Source organism: Pinus tabuliformis, chromosome 2_1 (assembly GCF_031772625.1).
Source record: "Pinus tabuliformis cultivar Carrire ecotype Pingquan chromosome 2_1, CPIR1, whole genome shotgun sequence".
NCBI classification, from domain to species: domain Eukaryota; kingdom Viridiplantae; phylum Streptophyta; class Pinopsida; order Pinales; family Pinaceae; genus Pinus; species Pinus tabuliformis.
In genome coordinates this window covers 231,872,170-231,892,865 of record NC_142299.1, presented here as the reverse complement: position 1 = coordinate 231,892,865, position 20,696 = coordinate 231,872,170, and positions in this window count along the sequence as shown.

Genomic DNA, 20,696 nt, shown 5'->3' with positions numbered 1-20,696 from the left:
GGTAGAAGCAGTTCCTCTCAAGACAACTAATTCTGAAAACATCATTGAATTCATAGATCAATTTATAATCACTAGGTTTGGATTGCCAACGGCTTTAATGTTTGATAATGCCTCATACTTTTCTGGGAATGCAATGACTGAGTTTGCACTTAAAAGAGGGTTCAAACTGAAATATTCGGCCAACTACTATCCGCAAGGTAATGGATTGGCTGAGTCAAAAAATAAAAACCTAATCAGGATTATTAAAAGAACAGTTGACCAGAACCAAAAGAATTGGCACAAAGCTTTGGTAAATGCTTTATGGGCAGATAGAATAACGAAGAAAGATTCAATCGGCACTTCTCCCTTTAATTTAGTTTATGGGAAAGAAGTGGTTCTTCCAACTCACTTAGTCATCCCCTCTTTGTCTTTAGTACAATACATCAATGAAGTATCTACTTCCTCCTTACAATTAAGACAAATGGAAATAATCAAATTGGAAGAACGGCGAGAACAAGCTAAGAAAACCCATGCTCATCACCAAGCGCTAATAAAATCCTCTTTTGACTTGAGCATAATGACCAGAAAATTTTTTCAGCTAGGAGATTTAGTTTTGAAATGGGATAAGACTCACAAAGAAAAGGGCAAAGATACAAAATTTCAGAAGATGTGGCTTGGTCCTTTTCAGATTGTAGAAGTCATAGGCCCATCAACGTTTGTGTTGTAGGATTTAGTAGGTAGAAGGGATTCTTTGCCTGTTAATGGATAGATCCTTAAAATATATTTTCCATAGAATATTATTCTTCTATTTTGTAGGATAGTTTTAGTTTTTTTCTTTTTCTTTCTTATAAATAAAACCAGTTGTAGATGGTTACTACAGGGGTTCACGAAAAAGACACCAATTCTCTATCAGATTTTGATTTTTGTTTCGCTTTTACAAATAGTAAAATTTTTCGAAAAATTTGATCTTTATTATTGACAGATAGAGTTAACTTTAGCCTAGATATGATACTAGTTTCAACTTCAAAAAATTTGATGAAAGCAACCTTTGGTAAAAAATTGTTTTATATCATCACAATGAAAGGTATCAATAATAAAATAAATATTCTCTGTAAAACTGCTGTTTTCAAACTCTATTATTGTCGTCCAGAGCTTTCTTACGGAAAAACAATGATTTCCTCCCTGCTAAAGAAAATCGCAGCATCCAGAGGAACAATCCGAGAAAACACTATATCTCAGAGAATAAGAGGTCTCATCACGAGCCGGCTTATCATGATCACAGATATTATAACTTGTTGACTTTGCCAATACTGTCCACCAAAACAGGGCAATGACTCAAGACTGTTGCAATCAAAAGACAAGGGGTCTCATCACAAGCCAGCTTGTTCAGCAAAAGTGTAAATCAAGTGAATGACTGTGTCATAATTTGGCCACCAAACCAAGACATTGTTCTTTAGAGAATAAAAAAGGAAAAAGTGTCAAAATGGGTTTTTCTCTGAAAAGTTGTAAATAGCCTTAAGCAGGATAAAGGATCATTGCTGGGTAACAAGTAACCCTGTCGAGGCTATGGATGCCTGCTGGCAGCAGAGGCTTTACCTATGACAAATGAGCATATTTTAAAAGCCAGCACACAGAGAAGACCTTATTTTATCTTTAAAAGACCAAGTAATGGATGATGTAAATGCAAGGACAAAGCCTGAGTGTTATAGACATTTTTGTGCCTTACAGCATGAAGCATGAAATGTCCATAATCTAAGGGATCCAAAGTCCCTAAACATGTTGTTCCTACCCCTAGAGGAACAAGGCCAGCAAACCACAACACTTAATAAAAGTTCTCCACCTGAAAACACTCAAAAACAAGGCAATTCTGGATCATGTCAACTGCTCCACTGTCTACCTGCGTTGAATGTCAACTGCAAAGAAGGCTACCTGCGCTGGGCGAGTTTGGACATGTGGCACAGTCATTCCTCAAGGTGTCAATGCCCAGGAAGCTTCCAAAATGACACTTGGATCAGGGAATTCGATTGGTGATGAGTAAGAGGTTCTAGATCTCCAATTGGAAGCAAGAACCTCCAAGTGGACTCAAGAACTGAAGAAGAACTGGAGTGGGAGAGGACACTATTCACATCTCAGGCTGACTCATCCTCTCTCCAAACTCCTATATATGGATCTCTCTCCCATGAGATCCAGGGGCTGGAATCTCGTGAATGTAAAGAATTGTTGTTGGTTTGAGTTTAGAACTATTGGGTGATTTTCTTTGAAGGAGGTGAAGAGGAGATTTCTTTCTGCTGGGAAGGTGATGCTGGATTGGGCCTCTTATGGTTGTATCACTTCCTGAACCTTACTTCCTCCATTAATAAAGCATTTGAGGTTCTTCTATATGCATGTGTCTCAATGGTGTATTGTTATACTTGTGTATTTGATTTATTCTAATCCTTGAATCAATTATGAATGTATGCTTCTTGTAGTTTCCCTCTCTTGTCATTTTGCAGGATCTTGGTGTAGCTGGGCCAGTGAAAGAGCAAGGAGCTAGGGGCAAGCAGCAAGGAGAGAAGATTGGATCAATCATTAGCGAAAGACATCGGTTAGTGGATCTCTTTCTCCCCTCTTTTACATCTCATAAAGAAGTAATCTTAGATAGCTTTGCTTTGATTGTTGCTAAGGAACTATCACCCTTAGAGTGGGATAGGGTCATTCCGTATTGGATACTTTTCCCAACAACAAATTGGCGACTCCACTGGGGAACGTATCTTGTTGGTTGTTTGTGTTTTTGCTATTCATTTCCTAAAGACAGGGAGTACCGAATCGAACTGCATTTGGATCTTTCAAATGCAAAGTAGAGGGCAGCTACTCTAGCTCAGTTTCTGGGCATGTTTATGATTTGAAGAGCTGATCCACAAGGACTCTGAACAGCTCTTAGTGATAGCTTTTCATCCTCCTTTTCATCCTTTAGTGTGTACTTGATTGGTAGCTTTGATTTGGCCAAAAACTGTTGATTTTTGAGCAATCTGTGACCCAGAACCCAAGAGAAACGAGAGTCTCTCTCTTCATTGCAGGCACTGTGAAGGCAGTCTGCATTTCATCGCAGGTCCCGAAGGGGCTACCTGCACTGAATGTCAAACTGACAGTGTTCTACCTGCGCTGAACCAGTGTGGCCTTGTGCAACTGGGGTTCTCTGCTTTCTGTTGCCCTGTTTTCATGCCTGTTTTTGCAGCCTGTTATCAGTCAATGTACCTATCTGAAACCACCTTTCTTTGCCACTATTCCGCCTCGGTTGTATAAAGAAACTGTATTTGTTCTTTGTGTATCTCTTACATCATTTGCAGTTTCCCATAATGAAAGTGAACTAGTCTTGCTGTGGCCTCTTAGATCTAGACCTGTGATAAGTGTCGTTCTGATCTTAAGAGTTAGTTTGTTTACTGTTCATAGCTGATTGAGCTTTTGCTTTCGTCATATGGTTTGAATTTATGTATTTCTAGTGTTGAAACAAGTAAATCTTAAGGTGTCTTTTGGATTTTGGACAAAAGCTTGTTTGCTTTCACTTGAAATTGAATTCAAAGTTATACAACAGCTTTCTTTTTGTAGTACATCAACATTAAGAAAGAGAAAAGAAATACCTGCATTGTGCATATGCATTTTGACAGCTTGCATATTGATTTAGGGAAAAGTGCATTAGTGTGTGCTCTATGATCTGTGTGAAAAGATGATGTCTTTTCCCTCAGTAGTTAAGATTTTCATAAGTTGAAAAGATTGAAAAAGCTTGCTTCTCATCTTTAGACTGCATTTAGGAGTTGTACCAATACATCTCGTGGTGATCCATAAAGGCAAACTGCTAAACAAGATCAACCTAAAATAAATTGAATTTACATAACAACGCTTTGAAACATAACGCAAACACATAGAGGTCTAAGCTAGAGACGTGTTCCGGCGTCGTTAAACGTGATATCTTAGCATTGAGTGGTTGGGTGATTCCTCCACGGTGAAGCGATAAGTATCAATACGGACTTGTGCTCCCACGTACCGTCGCGTATATATTGGGAGACCCCTATAGGAACAAAGCCTTTATCCATAGGAAGCCGTGTCGGCCGCCCTACTGATCGCAATGCAATGAACACAGCATTCACGAAGATCAACCACCCGTACCGTAAAACGTATTTTGTGGTTTTGCGAAAAGTTTGGCACACCCTCTGCCTAGAACTCCAGAGTAGTTTCTTTTGGCCTTTTTCAAACTCTATAACTGAAAAAGTCCACCCGAGCATTTGTCACTTTGGGCTCATTAAAACATCGAAGGAGACTAGAGTCATCTTTAGCTTTTTCTCGACTCTTAAAAAGTGAAAAAGCAAGTTGTGTCTAAAAGCGTCTAAAATTCATTCAATTCGGAAACACATTTTCCCCTTTGTATTTTGGTTGATCGAGTAATCCGCAATCGTGGAAGAAAGTCAATTGAAACCCCGTCGTTCGCGGAGGCTTACGAGTCAACCGTCTTTGTCTCCGGAATCGAAAACAGTACGGACAAAGCGAACTCGTTTAACCGGTTCAAAATCTCCTATCAAAGTTAGAACAATTGTTCCAACGACATCTGAGGTTCCGGTTACTCCAAACATTTCTGGGAACCCTGCCTCTATTGAAGAAGTTCAACAGCCCCAGAGGGACAGTAACACTGATCCTGGTCTGAGAGCAAATACTTGCGTTACTGAATCAGTTCCTTCTGTAACCGGTTCAGAGAGTCTTGCTCCTCAAACAACTGTCGCTGTCGAATCAACCCCTTCTTCGGCACCAGAAATATTTTACGGACCTGATGGTCTTCCTCTTCCACCTGGTCTGATTGCGATAGAGGAAATTGTAGAAGATCCGCAAGCAACCACTCCAACCCATTTTGGAGTAGGGGTCACTCTATATCCCTCTACATCAGAAGTTAGCCTATCACCAGGAGAAGTTCCTGTAGAATCGCTAGGCAATCTATTGGATAGACTCAAAATGTCTGAACAACCGTCAACATCTAGGACCGTGTCAAATGACACAGCGACAACAGAACCTCCTGCTGTCACTCCAACAATGTTTGCCGGCATACCATCTGTCCCAACTAGCTCTCAACAGCTGGAAGGAACCCCTTCAGGGGCTATAACGACAATGTGGTCTGTTCCTGTTTGTTCTTCCGGGATAATACCCGGTAACTCTTATGTTGGAACTCAACAAATTGATCCATTTGGAGGTCAGTTTGGGCAATCCGGTCCTCAAGGTTTAACAATTCCTTTCAGTACCGGATCACCACCGTATGGGGGGCAGTATGCCCTTTCATTACCCCCTCCGGGAGGTTACCCATACGGGAGTTCACAACAGTATTCAGGTTATACTGGAATTACGACAGGTGGTTGGGTACCTATGCTACCCTAGCAACCAAGAGTTGTGTATTCTATGCAACAATGTGTACCTGTGACGAACATCCCGACAACACCAGCGATCGTAACCGTGTCGCAAGTTCAAACGATGCCTGTTGTATGTCAACCTCAGATTTCTCAGGTTGGAATGCAACAGCCCCTTGACCCTGTGACTCAACCACAATCGCCAATTGGCGGGGCGACACAAGTAAAAACGGGTACCATTACCCCACATCTTGGTCCAACGGTTAGTATAGCACAACAGCATATGGCTTCACAACCATGGCTGGTGCAATACCAACAACCACAATTCCAGCAAGTGTACCAAGGTTCTGAACAGCAGATCTTTGCGAACAGTGGACAACCGTATATCTAAAACGGTCAAAATCAACCACTTTACAGTGGTGTAGTCCATCAACCGTATCAATCATACCAACATCAATTACATTATGCTGGTATGCAAAGACCAACTGCTCAGGCAATTCCATCGTATCCTGGGTATGCTTCGCCTAATCTGAGTCAACAGTTACCATTCGTGGCAACTCTAGAGTTACCCGATTTACATCGGTTGATGAACGATCCGATTGCTTATGCCCCTTGGTGGCCAGCGATTCCTCACAAACTTCCTTCGGACATTCCTAAATTCAATGGAAATCCAGGTGAAGACCCATCGAATCACGTGATGACCTTCCATCTATGGTGTTCATCGAACACTCTAAACGATGATTCGATAAGGCTTCGCCTCTTTCAGAGGACATTGACAGGTCCAGCGGCTAAATGGTATATTGAATTGCCAAGAGCCTCTTTCGAAAATTTCAGCTCCTTAGCCACGACTTTCTTAACCCATTTTCAATTACCAATAAGGTATGAAACAAGAACCGAAATATTAACCAACTTCAAACAGACAACAGCTACTCACATATCTGATCATATACATGAGTGGCGTCGTCGTCGAAGGATGGTAAAAACGTACGTTCCCGATCAGCTATTAGCTGAATGGTTTATCAAGTCGTTACTTCCGGCTATAACGGAAGATGTGGCCAAGGGGGGAGTCGTAACAGAGGAGCAAGTCATTGCTCGTGCTCAATATCTAGACTTAGTATATACTCAGTCTGGCACGCTCTACGACAAAATACCCGACGCCCCTAGACCAGAATTCTCAATTCCTCCTCCTCCTAAATCGAATATTGACTCTCATACCGGCGATGGTGTGATTGGCACTACAAGCACGAAATCGAAAAAGGCCTCGTCTCAGAAAGCCCGTAAGATTTCAGATCAAAATGCGAATGAGGAAGTTCTTGCTTCGGAAGTAAATGCCATATCAGCAGATAAAGGCAAAGAAACCAATCAACCAGGAAGCAAGAAAAAACAAAACAAAGGGAAGAAGAAGAAACAGGGTGAGTCATCTCCTGGAAAAAATTCTTCAAACCCTCCTGGGAAAGGGAAACCAAAAAGTCCATGTATGATATGTGACGAAGAGGATCACTGGACAAGGGATTGTCCATACAAAGCTGAGCTTAGAAGGTTCTTTAAAAGTTCACAAACCTCGGCTGTGTTGACTGATCCATTTCCCAACCAAGGTCAAAATCTGGTTGAAAATGGAAATGCTTCCCCGTCACAAGTGCTAATGTTGTCAATCTCCAAGCAGCAAAATGATGCTTTGATTTCGATAAGGAACAAAGATTACGGGAATCCGCAACTGTCGAACGACAAAGGTAAAGATCAACCAAGTAGTTCGACAACAACTTCAACCGAAGTTGTCCCACCCACAATTCCTGAATTAACAATCAAACCGCCAAAGGGTGTAGTACACAAGTCGACATTTAATCCTCGCGCCAGAGCGGCGCAGCATTATAACATAGTGGAAGATTTGGCATAATCGCCATCCGCTATGTCGACTCTTGAGGTACTACAAAATTATCCATCCCAAAGGCAGGCGTTGTTATCAGCAATTGGTGGGGTTGATCCTAAGGATTCCAGTCTTGTATCCTTTGATCACAAAGGATATGATCCTCAGTTACCAGCTCAACTAGGTTTCCTTATTCAAGTGAAAGCCCTCAATAAAACTGTTCACAGAACAATTATTGATGAGGGAGCATCTACATGTATTATGTCGATGAGTTGCTGGAAAACATTAGGATCTCCAACCTTGTCGCGATCTTCGACGACGTTAAAAGCTTTCGACGGAAGGACTTATACCCTGTACGGTATCCTTAATAACTTGAAGGTTGAACTAGGAGGAAAAACAGTAGAAATTGATGTTGAGGTCATCGATGGAAATCTTGACTACAGCATCCTACTGGGTAGACCATGGATCTATGCCATGGCAGCTGTTGTGTCGACTTATTTTAGGAAGATTGCATTCCCGTTTGAAGGAGGGATTACGGTCGTCGACCAACAGAACTTCCTCCCCAATGGTTCACAAGTTACAGGAAGCATTCCCATGATCCATGAGAGCAACCATTCACTTCAAGATATCGGAGTAGGATTATTGAAAGACCCCACATTGATGGGAACTTTCGCGCTACCACGTCCTATTTACATAGGAAATATACCATTTGTAGCAACCTGCAACATGATATCTTCCACGAAGGTCGCAAAAGACAAGGTCGACATGGATCATGCAATGGTTTTGCCCCCAAGCCCTTTAGAAATATTGTAGCAATCATTGTTTCAAGCATGGGAGGCGAACCCAAATCAACACTCATCAAGCGTTTGGGTAGATAGGTCTAGAGAATATGGTACCCAATTAGATCCTTGGTCGAAAGTACATGGGACTGACGAAGGAATCTTACAATCAATGTTAATTGAGGGGGCACCATGGAATGATCACCACCATTGTTCCCTTCTTCCTGAATATGAAGAAGATACTCAACGTGACCTTTATCACCCTTCAGTTTTTGAATTCCTAACAAATACTGTAAATACGGTGGATTCCGAGCGAAACTTATCCAATATTGAAGAGACTATAGCCATAAATATCTCGACTAAAACAAATGTTGTAGAGAATATTTATGTCGGCAAAGGTCGTTCCCCTTCAGAACTGGAAATATATGACGCTCTTTTTCGCGAATTCAAAGATGTCTTTGCTTGGTCATATGATGAAATGCCAGGCATTGACTCGAGTATCGTTGAACATGAAATTAAAATGTATCCTGAGGTCAAACCAGTAAGACAACGGCTTCGGCAGGTGCACCCCAAGAAAGCCGCTGCCATTAAGGCGGAAGTCGAAAAACTTCTCCATGCTGGATTCATCTACCCGGTTCCTCTAACCGATTGGGTATCGAATATTGTCCCTGTTATGAAGAAACAAGGGACGATTAGAGTGTGTGTCGATTATAGGGATGTAAACCAAGCTTGTCCGAAGGACAACTATCCTACACCCTTCATCGACCAGATAATTGATGAATGCGCCGGATGTGAAATCTTTTCATTTATGGATGGATTTTCCGGGTATAATCAAATAAATATCCGCCCACAGGACCAGTCAAAGACTGCATTTATTTGTCCGTGGGGCACATTCGCTTATTGAAAATTACCCTTTGGTTTAAAGAATGCAGGGGCGACGTTTCAGAGGGCAATGAATTATGCCTTCCATGACATCAAGAACATTGTTCAACCTTATCTCGACGACCTTCCGGCTCATTCGCGAAAGCGGACTGATCATCCGCAGCATTTAAGAGCGATATTTCTACGTTGCCGACACTACAAGATAAGACTCAATCCACACAAATGTGTGTTTTGCGTCGGTTCTGGTCGTTTAATTGGCTTTGTAGTCTCTAAGGATGGGATTCGTCTCGACCCCTGCAAGGTTCAGGCAATCATTAATTTTCCTCCACCTTCAAATTTGCTTCAGATTCAGAAACTCCAAGGGAAAGCGAACTTTCTGAGGAGGTTCATTCCAAATTACGCAGAACTTGCTAAAGGTTATACTCGTCTTTTGAAAAAGGATGTACCTTTCGTCTGGGACCAGGTGGCGCAAGCTTCCTTTGATGCTCTGAAATATTGTCTAGTGAAAGCATCATTAATGTATGCCCCGGACTATCAAAGAGATTTTAACCTGTATCTAGTTGCAGCGGATACGACCATTGCGATGGTTTTAGTTCAAGAAGTCGATGGAATTGAACATCCTATATATTATTTAAGTAAAAACTTAAATGATACAGAAATTAAATATTCTTATGTTGAAAAACTAGCGCTTGCAGCTGTTCAAGCGATTCAAAGATTTCGACATTATGTCCTCTTTCGGAAAACTACCATTTTGTCAGATTGCAACCCCATGACTTATATACTGTCGCGACAGTTGCTGGGGGGAAAATATTCGAAATGGATAGCCATCCTTCAAGAGTTTGATCTGGAATTTGTAAAATCCAAATCAAAGAAAGCTCTAGTTTTCGCAGAATTGTTATGTGATCTCCCATCGTCGTCCAACGATGAAACATCAGAAGAGTCAATCGTGGACGAAAGTTTGTTTCTGATATCTAAAAGCGATGAGTGGTACGGAGATATCATAGTTTATCTCCAAACCCAAAAATTCAGGGCTAACACCTCTCACTCAGAACATAAATGTATACGATACCAAGCAAAAGACTACATGATCGTCGGTGAAACACTTTACCGTCGTGGTATCGATACAGTCCTGAGGAGGTGCCTTACCCATGAGGAGGCCGAAAAAGCCCTGAATGAATGTCATTCAGGCGCGTGTGGGGGGCATCAATCTGGATATGCAACAACACAAAAAATCTTACGAGCAGGATACTTCTGGCCAACCATGTTCAAAGATTGCATAATCGCAGTCAGAAGTTGCCACGCTTGTCAAATTTTTGATAGCAAAACCAGAAGACCACCCGCACCTTTACAGCCGATAGTTGCTGTTGGGCCTTTCGCCAAGTGGGGCATCGATTTCATGCAATGTAACCCCACCTTGACTGGGGGGCATGGGTATATTATAGTCGCTGTTGACTATTTTACCAAATGGGCCGAGGCGATTCCTACATTGGATAACACTGGTGAAACAACTACCCTTTTCTTTTTCAATCATGTAGTCGCCAGGTTCGGCATACCACAGGCTATAGTGACAGATCATGGGTCGCATTTTCGCAATCACATGATGGTCGAATTAGCTGCCAAGCTAGGGCTATCTCACGACAGCTCTACCCCGTATTATCCGCAAGCCAACGGACAAGTTGAAGCAATCAACAAGGTCCTGAAGCGTATGTTGCAAAGGATGATCGGGGTTCATAAAAGAAGGTGGCACCTAATCCTGTACTCAGCCTTGTGGGCTTACCGAACGTCGGTAAAGAACGCAACTGGGTTCACACCTTTTCAACTGGTGTATGGCCTGGAAGCAGTCTTGCCAATCCAGTGCGAAATTTTGTCGCTTAAACTCGCAATTAATCTCCTCCCCGGAACTTCAGAAGAAGAGGCTCGTTTCTTGGAATTAATGTTTAGTCAATTTAGTGTTTCTAAATTGATGTCATTAATTGTCAACCCGGGGCTCGTAAGCTGATGAAGTGAAGGTGTACTATATGTACTTAAGCAACCTCTTAGATCTTTTTGTCGTTTGGGGGTGTTGTTTGTGGTCAATTTATCTTCCTAAGATGGAATGGAGTTTTTATAAACAGATGAGTGAGTGTGTGTGTAAGGTGATTTCTAGATGAGTGAGTGTGTGTTACAGGTGATTTGTAACTACCTTCTAAACTTGCAAAGAAAAAGCTTGAAAGAAATAAATAACTTGAAATGAACTGAAAGCAAAGAACCACTTTCTAATGGCACTAGACACCATTCATGCCGCTGCAAATAAAAAGGTAAGAAAATCACTTTAAAAACCAATGATAATGTTTATCTCTTCCTAACTCTCTGCTTCCAACATATGTTACTATGTAAAACACGATTAGGAAGTAGTTAGAGATGAGTTTAAAAAGTGATCAAAAATAAGAAAAATCTACTTTAAAGACTAGTTATAATGTTCGACTCTTCCTAATCTCTGCTTTCAGCACATGGAATTATGTGAAGCACGATTGGAAAGTAGTTAAAGATTAGTCTAAAAAGTACTCAAAGCCAGCTGTAATTTATTAGTAATCTGATCTCTTAAAGATGAACAATTTATGATAAAGAGACCATCCATATGTTAACATACAACCTTGAGAAACTAAACTAGAAATCAGCTATGAAAATAGAGTAAAGGCAGCAACTTTGAATCTGTCAACTGAAAATACCATCAGATATAAAGCAAATACACAAAGACAAAAACAATCCCGGGTTAAAAACCTGCAAACGAACAATACTGATCAGTTTAAAATAAAGGCTGGAAATGAAATGACATAAGATCAAATGGTACACTATCATACATGATGAAAGAAATAAAGATTGCTGAAAGCATGAAAATGAAACCAAACATTATGTACACGGGCTGTCATAGATGGGGGCCCTCCATCCACGCAACCAACTTAAAAGATCAGCTACGAAAAGGTGAACAGAACAGTCTTCTTTTTATAAAACCAGCATGTCAAAATACAGTGAAAAGTGCTGTAGGAACAGCCTTCTAAAACAGAGTTTTTATAACAGAATCAGCGCAGCAATTACAATACTCAAAAAGCTAATCTACAAGCGTTGGTACACGCTTATTTATAAGCACAGAGGCAACTACTCTCTGCGTGAATTAAGCAACTACAGCCTAACCTATTAACTATGCAGCAACACGCAGTCTTAGCTAATTAGCTTGTGCAGCAAACACGTAGGTAACTCCGTGCACTTTTAAGGGAAACGGTCATCATGGGAGACAAATCTATGCTTGGATCCTGTCTTTAGCTGTCCTCGTGGCATGGAGGAGGTGCCAGCTACGGTTCCGTGTCCCAACTGTTCACGGCTCTCATGCCACCGTTTAGAACTTGACCGTTTGATCGAGGGAGTACCTGCGTTGACCAAGGGCATACGTGACTGGTTTGGCTCAACCAATAGCATACGATCCATGTGTACATCCAACCCAACATGCCCATGTGGCTCGTTCCTTGAGAAGACACGTGGAGCATATCAAACAACAAAAAGGCTGCGGAATCTCTGAACAGCTGCGGAATTGCTGAACAGCTGCGGAATTGCTTGAACAACTGCGGAAACTCTGTTTATATGTCAAAAATCTAAACCAACAGTAAAACATAAGAAAATTTAACTAATTATGCTTAGAGACATCAAATGTAATGATCTGGGCGGAAAATAGAGCAAAAGAGAGGGATAAGTGAAGAAAAGCTGTAGGTAATGATGGATAATCAAGTGCAAGTTTGAGGCTCTACATACCCCCACTACGAGGGTGTTGCATGTCCTCATGCAACGAAAACATTGTTCAATCCACCTGCTGAGATGCCTCTGCTAAGACATCTAGTCTTCTCTTCTTCCTCTGTGTGGCCACATTAACTCTTGGTCTTTTCATCAAACACCTGAATTTTAAATTGATCAAAGCTCTGTTCAACTTCCTGCATCTCTTCTTGAGCTTTTTGTTTTCCTTTTGCCAAAGGCCCATATGAAGCATGGTATTGTCTTGGACCATCTTGTCCACATTGCTCTGTTCCTTCAGTCTTTCATTTTCTTGTTTGATGTGGCGATTTAGTACCTCTAGCTCAAATACTTCTTGCTTTAGTGATTGAACTTGCTGTTCAAGAGGTAGAACAGTGCTTGGACCAGCAACAACTTGTTCTAATGTTTCCAAGTAGTTATATACTCTCTGCTGGTCTGGGTCAATCTCTGGTGACCTCTTTGGACTAGGCTCATGCTCAAATTCAGGTTCATGTTCAAATTCAGGCTCATGCTCAAAAGGACTTTCCTCACGTGGAGGGCTAGTCTCAACCTGCTCAACATGTGGAGAGATTTTCTCAAAGTCAAGTCTTGTAGCAACCTTTGTAGGTGTGCTCAAGTCAATAAAGAATGACTCTTTGTTCCCCATTTTGCTTTGTAACCTGCTGCTCCTTCTCACGGTGGTGATGCTCTGTTTTCCTTTTTGTTGCTTCTGTTTTTGTTTTTGCATCTTCTTGGAAAGGGAAACTTCATGAAGTTGGGCCAACCTATGTGCCAATGGCTGAGTGTCCTCTTCACTGGAATTCTTAGGAGTAAGGTAGGTTTCTTGGGCTATGGCTTTTCCTTTATCTTTCTTTTGTTTCTTCCTACTCTCCTTTTTCTTTTGAGCAGCTTCTTGTACAATTTCTTGAAGGGTTTCTGTAATGATTCCTTGGGCTGTTTGATCAATGTCTACAGCAGGTTCAGGGTCAATTTCATGTTCAGAATGATGGCCAACATTTTCTTCTTCAACAAGGTCTTGGACAGTTTCTTCTTGCACAGCAGTTTCAGGGGTAACCTCTTCTCTTTTTCTTCTACTCTTTCTAGGCATAGAGGCTTCTCCTGCCTCTTCGAAGTGGTTTCTCACAAGAAATCTTTCCCAGGTATCCCTTTTGGCCCTTAACTGTTCTTCAACTAGTATTTTGACAAGCCCATGATGGTATAAATGTGGCTCAATGTTTCTTGGGTTTCTTTGGACTATTGAGCACATTTTTCTAAGGCTTGAGAGTAAAAAGTATGGAAGGTTAATGTCATGCTCTCCTAAGAAATGCATCATAATTTTGGCATGATAAACATATAGAACTCCAAACCTTCCCTCACATGTAAAGAATTTTTGTACTAGTAGAAGCAGAGCTGTCCATTCTTCTTTGACAAGATTAACAGGGATTCCTTTTGTAAAGATGCTAGTGTCCATACCTGGATTCTTCAGAATTTGCTTCCATTGCTGGTCTTGTACTGATCGGTTTTTGAACCATCTCTCTCCAGTTTGTGGTAGTGAAGTGGCCTGTGCCAAACTGCTCTCGGTGACTGTGAATTTCAGATCTCCTATCTCCACTTGGTTGTCTTTCTCTTTGAAAGAATGTGCAAAAGTCTTTGTGACCTCTCTATGATAACCCTTGAATTTTTGAATGCACTGGAGCCAGTTTGCCTTTTGCAAAGGGTCTTTGACTTGGGGATATCCTTCCAGAAATTTGGAGCCCTCTGGCTCTGCCCTCAGAAGTTTACCCATTGATTCTTTGGCTCTGTTTTAATACTCTTGAGGAAGGGTTATACGGTTTCAACAGTGGCTTTAACTCAACAACTTTACGGCTTCAACAGTGGTTTCCACACAGTAGACTTACGGCTTCAACACAACAGCCGTAATACATTCACAACAGTGGTCAAAGTTTAGCAGAGGAGAGAAACGAAACAGAGTATGGTTACGATGACAAAATGGTGAATAAGGCAGAGCAGTGGAAAGCAAGGAAAATGCGGAAGTGAAACAACTGCGTGAGTGAGATACTACATGCGTAGGAGGGTTATGAATGATGGAAAGAAACGGTTAAGTCCTTCAACTTCGGTCATGAGTGTACATTTGGCTGCGGAATCATAACGCAGAGAGTCGTAGTACAATTGTCTACGTCACTTAGGTATGAAAATTTAAATGGAAACGCAGCCATGTGTGGGCTTTTAAATCGTGATGAATGGTGGCTGTTAAGGTTGAGAGATACGGGGATTCTGGTCGAGTAATGGAGAGGAATTGGCAATCATTACATTGAATGGCAAAAAACACAACCCGTAAACTATGCAAAATGTTATAACCGTAGGTTTAGAAATTAAATCATACCTTAGGTGTCCGCGTTTTGATTCCTTTTGCTTATCTGAAATCAACCTTTCATTGTTTGTTGCTGCTACATGACCTTTCAATTTTTGCTGATGACCTTTGGACTGCAGATTCCTTCTTTAAACAAACTGTGTTTTTTTTATGCAGGTGCAGAAAGTGTATTGGCTGCGGAATTGGTATATTGGCTGCGGAATTGCTCCTCAGCTACAGAAACTGCAGAAATACCCTTCTGACTGCACAAAACAACTTTAGCTGTGTAAAAATAAATCTGACAATGACTTTATTGGTGGAATGGAATGTAATGGATGGATGAATGAAAAGAAATGAGGTGGAGTGAGAGTGATTGAATGAATGAGATGGTGAATGAAGTGGATGAAATGGCGAAATGAGATGGAAGAGAGAGATATTTTTTGGAAAACATGAGGTGTCAGGTGACCTTGATTTTCACCTCAGGTTTTCTGCATAAGACTGCCAATCAGAGATTGGTTTTCAGGCTTATACATTTATTCTTTTTTTTTTTTCTTTTTTTTTTCTCTTTTTTTTTTTTTTTTTCAAAAACCAAAGATTAGGCTGATGGAGGAGAAGAATCCTTCTCCACCAACCTGATTGCAGAATCTTCTTTAAACAACTTGACAAATTCCTCTTTTGAGAGTGGCCTCTGGTAGACTTTCAATCTATGGCCATTCACAATAAGAGGAGTATGAAATTCATCAATAGTTTTCACTCGAACTGCTCCATTACTAAAGACTTCATCAACCTCATATGGCCCAAGCCAATGAGTTTGAAATTTTCCTTTGAAGTCCTTAAACTTTGAATCAAACAATAGTGCCCAATCTCCTTTCTGAAACTTTCTTTCTTTGATATGACAATCATGCCATTTAGATCTTTGGTGCTGAACTAGATCGGTCCTTAGAATTGCATCTTGTCTTATTTCATCTAGCTCATTTAGCTGGTCCATTCTGTGTCTTTGGGCTTCTGAGAGGCTCATCCCCAATTGGACTGCCATCTTGAAGGTCTTGATTTGGAACTCAACGGGGAGCAGGACTTCCTTCCCATAAACAAGTTCATAGGGAGAATGTCCTGTTGTGTTCCTCCATGTAGTTCTATAGGTCCATAAGGCTTCAGGAAGCCTTTCCGCCCAATCTCTTCTATGAAGATGAACAGTCTTGGTGATAATGCCTTCAAGAACTTTATTGGTAGATTCCACTTGGCCATTGGATTGCGGATGGTAGGGAGTAGATGTTCTGTGCTTGATCTTATATTCCTCCATCAGCTTCTCCATCAATTTAGATGTAAATTGGCTGCCCTAATCTGTTACAATTTCCCTTGGGACACCAAAACGAGTGAAAATATCCTCAAAAAGAAATTGAACAACTGAATTTTCAGTGGCAGAAGGCAATGCCTTGGCTTCTACCCACTTAGTAACATAATCAGTACAAACCAGTATATACTTCTTTTGCTTTGATGGTGGATTAATTGGTCCAACGAAATCTAGAGCCCATTTCTCAAAGGGTTCGATGCATACCTGAGGCTGTAGTGGCATTTCATTTGAAGGAGTTGGTCTCCCAACTCTTTGGCAGCTGTCACACCTTCTAACATACTGCTTTGCATCTTTAAAGAGAGAAGGCCAATAATATCCTAGAGAAAGGATTTTATAGGCTGTCCTCTTGTCAGCAAAGTGCCCGCCGCATGGTTCATCATGACATGCCTTAAGGATGTCAGGCATTTCATCTTCCCGAACACACCTTCTGATTATACAATCTGGCCCTGTTTTGAACAATTCATTAGAAATCCAAGAATAATGTGAACTCTCCTGAATGATTTTCCTTTTCTAATTAGGAAATAAGTGTAGAGGTAGCTTCCCTGTAACTAGATAATTGGCCATATCTGCATACCAAGGAGTCTTGGTAGTTACTGCAAACAAGTATTCATCTGGAAACTTATCTTCTACTGGAGAATCCTCATTAGTGTTTTGGATTCTAGACAAGAAATCAGCTACTGTATTTTGTTTTCCAGGTCTATCTAACACAGTAATGTTGAATTCTTGTAAGAGTAAAAGCCATCTTGTAACTCTACCATTGGTAACAGGTTTGTTCATTAAATATCTTATGGCAGAGTGATCAGTATGGACAAAGGTTTCATAGCCGGTTATGTAGTGTCTAAACTTATTGATCGCATGTACCACAGCTAAGAACTCTTTTTCTGTAACAGTATAATTTAACTCAGTGGGAGTCAAATTCTTACTTGTGTAATAAATGGCATAAGGGATCAAATCCTTTTGTCCCAAAATAGCTCCTAGAGCTGTATCTGAAGCATCAGTAGAAATGTGGAAAGGGAGTTTCCAATTTGGCCCCCTTAAGATGGGTGCTTCAGATATTCTAGTCTTTAAAGCTTCAAAGGCAGATTGACATTCAGGATCCCATTTGAACTCACAATCTTTGGTAAGTAATTTAAAAAGAGGAGATGCTATCTTAGTGAAGTTTTCAATAAATCTTCTGTAGTATCCAGTAAACCCAAGAAAACTTCTAACATCTTTCTGGCAATTTGGAACAGGTAACTTAGAGATGACTTCAACTTTAGATCTATCAACCTTAATCCCATCTCCTGAAATATGATGTCCTAAAACAATCCCTTCAGTAAACATCATAAAACACTTTTCATGACTTAAAGAAAGATTTGTTTCCTTACATCTTATCAGTACTTTTTCCAAATTTTCCAAAGCTTCTTCAAATGTATTACCATAAACTGTGAAATCGTCCATGTATACCTCTACACAATCATGAATCAGATCTGAAAAGATTCCTAGTACAGCCCTTTGAAATGTAGCGGGTGCATTGCACAATCCAAAAGGGAGTACTCGGTAGGCAAAAGTTCCCCAAGGACAAGTAAATGTGGTTTTGTCTTGATCTTCAGGTGCTACCTGAATTTGATTATACCCACTAAAACCATCCAAGAATGAGAAATACTTTTTACCTGCTAAAGTGTCTAGTACCTGATCAATAAAAGGTAGAGGGAAATGATCCTTTAAGGTTGCCTTGTTCAATTCTCGGTAATCAATGCAAACTCTCCATTTACCATTCTTTTTGGGCACTATAACCAAGGGAGAAACCCATTGGCTATCTGAAATGGGGTAAATGAAGTTTACCTTGAGCAATTTCTGGAGTTCTTCTTTCACGATTTCCCTAAGGTTTGGATTCATCCTTCTTTGTGGTTGCCTAATAGGTCTGCTATTTTCTTCAATATAGATGTGATGAATACAAGTCTTAGGATCGATTCCTTTCATGTCAGTGTATTCCCATGCAAATGTAGTGGAATGTTTTTGCAAAAGTTTAGTTAATTCTTCTTGTTGTGGTCTTTCCAAGTTTTTGTTAATGTTCAATGTTTTTCCTGGAAGGATTTCAACTGTAGAACTACCAAACTCTTCCATTGAGAAGAGAGACATCTGTCTAGAGGAGAGATATTCAATGTCTGCATCTAACTGAAACTGTGTAGAGTCATATTCTAAAGGTATTTCAAAATTTTCTAATGTATTTAGAATTTGACTATCCTCACTGATCTCAGAGATGGTTAGAACAGGTTGAATAGTATCCTCATCATCAACCCACTCATCTTCTCCTATTTCTGTTATTGCCTTTGCTGGAGGATACAAGTTGAATTTCTTGGTGGAATTACCATCTGATATATACATGTCCCCAGACCTACAACTGATAAAAGCATCAGCTTTTGCTAACCAAGGTCTTCCTAAGATAAGAGGATGTCCTCCTAGATTGTTCTTGGGAGTTAAAATCATAAAATCAACTGGATATTCCCAAGAGTCTAGGGAGACTGGAATGTCTTCCAATACACCATCAGGTTTAATGATTGATCTATCTGCAAGCTGCAGTAAAGTAGGTGTAAAGAGAAGGTTAGGAAGCTTTAACTGATCCATGGTCTGTCTACTCATGATGTTGATCGCGGCTCCTAAGTCAATCAAAGTATTTGGGATTTCAACCCCATTAATATGAGTTTTGACAATAGGGCTACCGGGATCCACATACTTTTGCATGGTAATCTTACCCATCATAATGTCTGCAATTTTTCCAACTAGATGTATCCTTTTGGTATCTCTGGTTCTCTTTCCTGTTTTCTTCAAACTCAACTCCTTTATTGTCTTCGCTAGAATGGGAATTTCCTTAATGGCTTGTAACAAGGGGATCTTGATACAGACATTCTTCAATTCATCTAGAAAACTATAGTCAGGCACCCATATTTGCTTTTCCACTCCTTTGTCAATTTGTAATCTTTCAGGAAAAGGAGGTGTAGCTAAAGGTGTAGGTTGCTCAACTATGGGAGTTGTAGAGGTTGATTCTTTTTCTTTTTCTTTTTGGATATTTTGGTTTTGAAGTGATACTTCAGAACCCTTATTGACTTTGAGAGATTCTTCCTCAGAAATGCTTGGTTGTTGAACACTTGTAGAAGGTTGATCTAAGATTCTACCTGATCTGAGTTGTACTTCATTGAGAGGAACAACCATATAGGTAGGGAATGGTTGACCTTCCATCATGTAAGCATTTTGAGGGTTCCTATTATTTGGATTTGGTAATGGCTGAGAGGGAAGTTGATTTGATTTCTGCTGGGATTGAAGTGATAGTTGAGAATTTTGATTTTGTGGAGGAGGTTGTTGTTGTTGAGGGTATGGCAATGATAGTTGTTGAGCTTGATTTGGAAGTTGTGGAGCCTGCTGATTCTGAAATGATGGAGGATATTGATAGAATTGAGCAAATCTCCCATAAGGATTTTGCATGCTTTGCATCCATACTTTAAAAGCATTTTGAGGTTGAGGCCAAGGTTGTTGCCAAGGATTCCAATTTGGTTGGGATTGAGAATTCATAGAGTTGTTAAACCCTTGATTCTGTTGCCCTTGCCAAGGTCTCCTTGCAATAAAACAGAGAGATTCAAGTGTATCTGGATCCTCTTGAAAGACTGCTTTGAGGCCAGGTATTGAAGGACAATCCTTAGTCTCATGAGTTTCTGAGCAAATTACACATGTTTCTACAACGTGTGTGTCCAAGGGACATTCCCTTAAAGCATGTTTCTTTCTACATTTCGGGCAAAAAATGGCCAAAGCCTCAGCTTCTGCTTTTTGTTTATTGTGAATCTTAAGGGTATCTAGTTGTTCACTAAGACTCCCTAAGATGTCAGTTTTGAATTCATCAAGAATATTGCCGATTTCAGCCCTACTTACTGATCCTGTTGCAGATTTATTTGCTCTAAGGAGAGAAGGATCTCTAGGCCCTTTTTGAGTTTTTGATTTGCCTCTTGAGAGATGGATACAAAGTTCTGCTATATCATTGAGTGAAAGTTGAGAAATATCCCCTTTCCCCATCATGTTTAAGATATCTATCCATTCATCCCTAATGGCTTTTAATAAGAGGGATTTTAAGGTCTCTTCATCCAACCTACTCATTTTTGCTCTTTTCAAGTTATATTGAAATCTTTCAAGTAAATCTTCTAAGCTCTCATCTTCTCTTTGTATCACTTTAAAAACCTCGTCCTTGTGATTAGTAGGCATACAATAGTCCAAATACCTATCCAAAAATGTCTGTTTCATTTCATCCCAAGACCTAATGGATTGAGTGAGTAACCCCATGAACCATTTCAAGGCTTGATCCTTTAGTGTTGAAGGGAACAATTTGAGTTTCTGAGAGTCA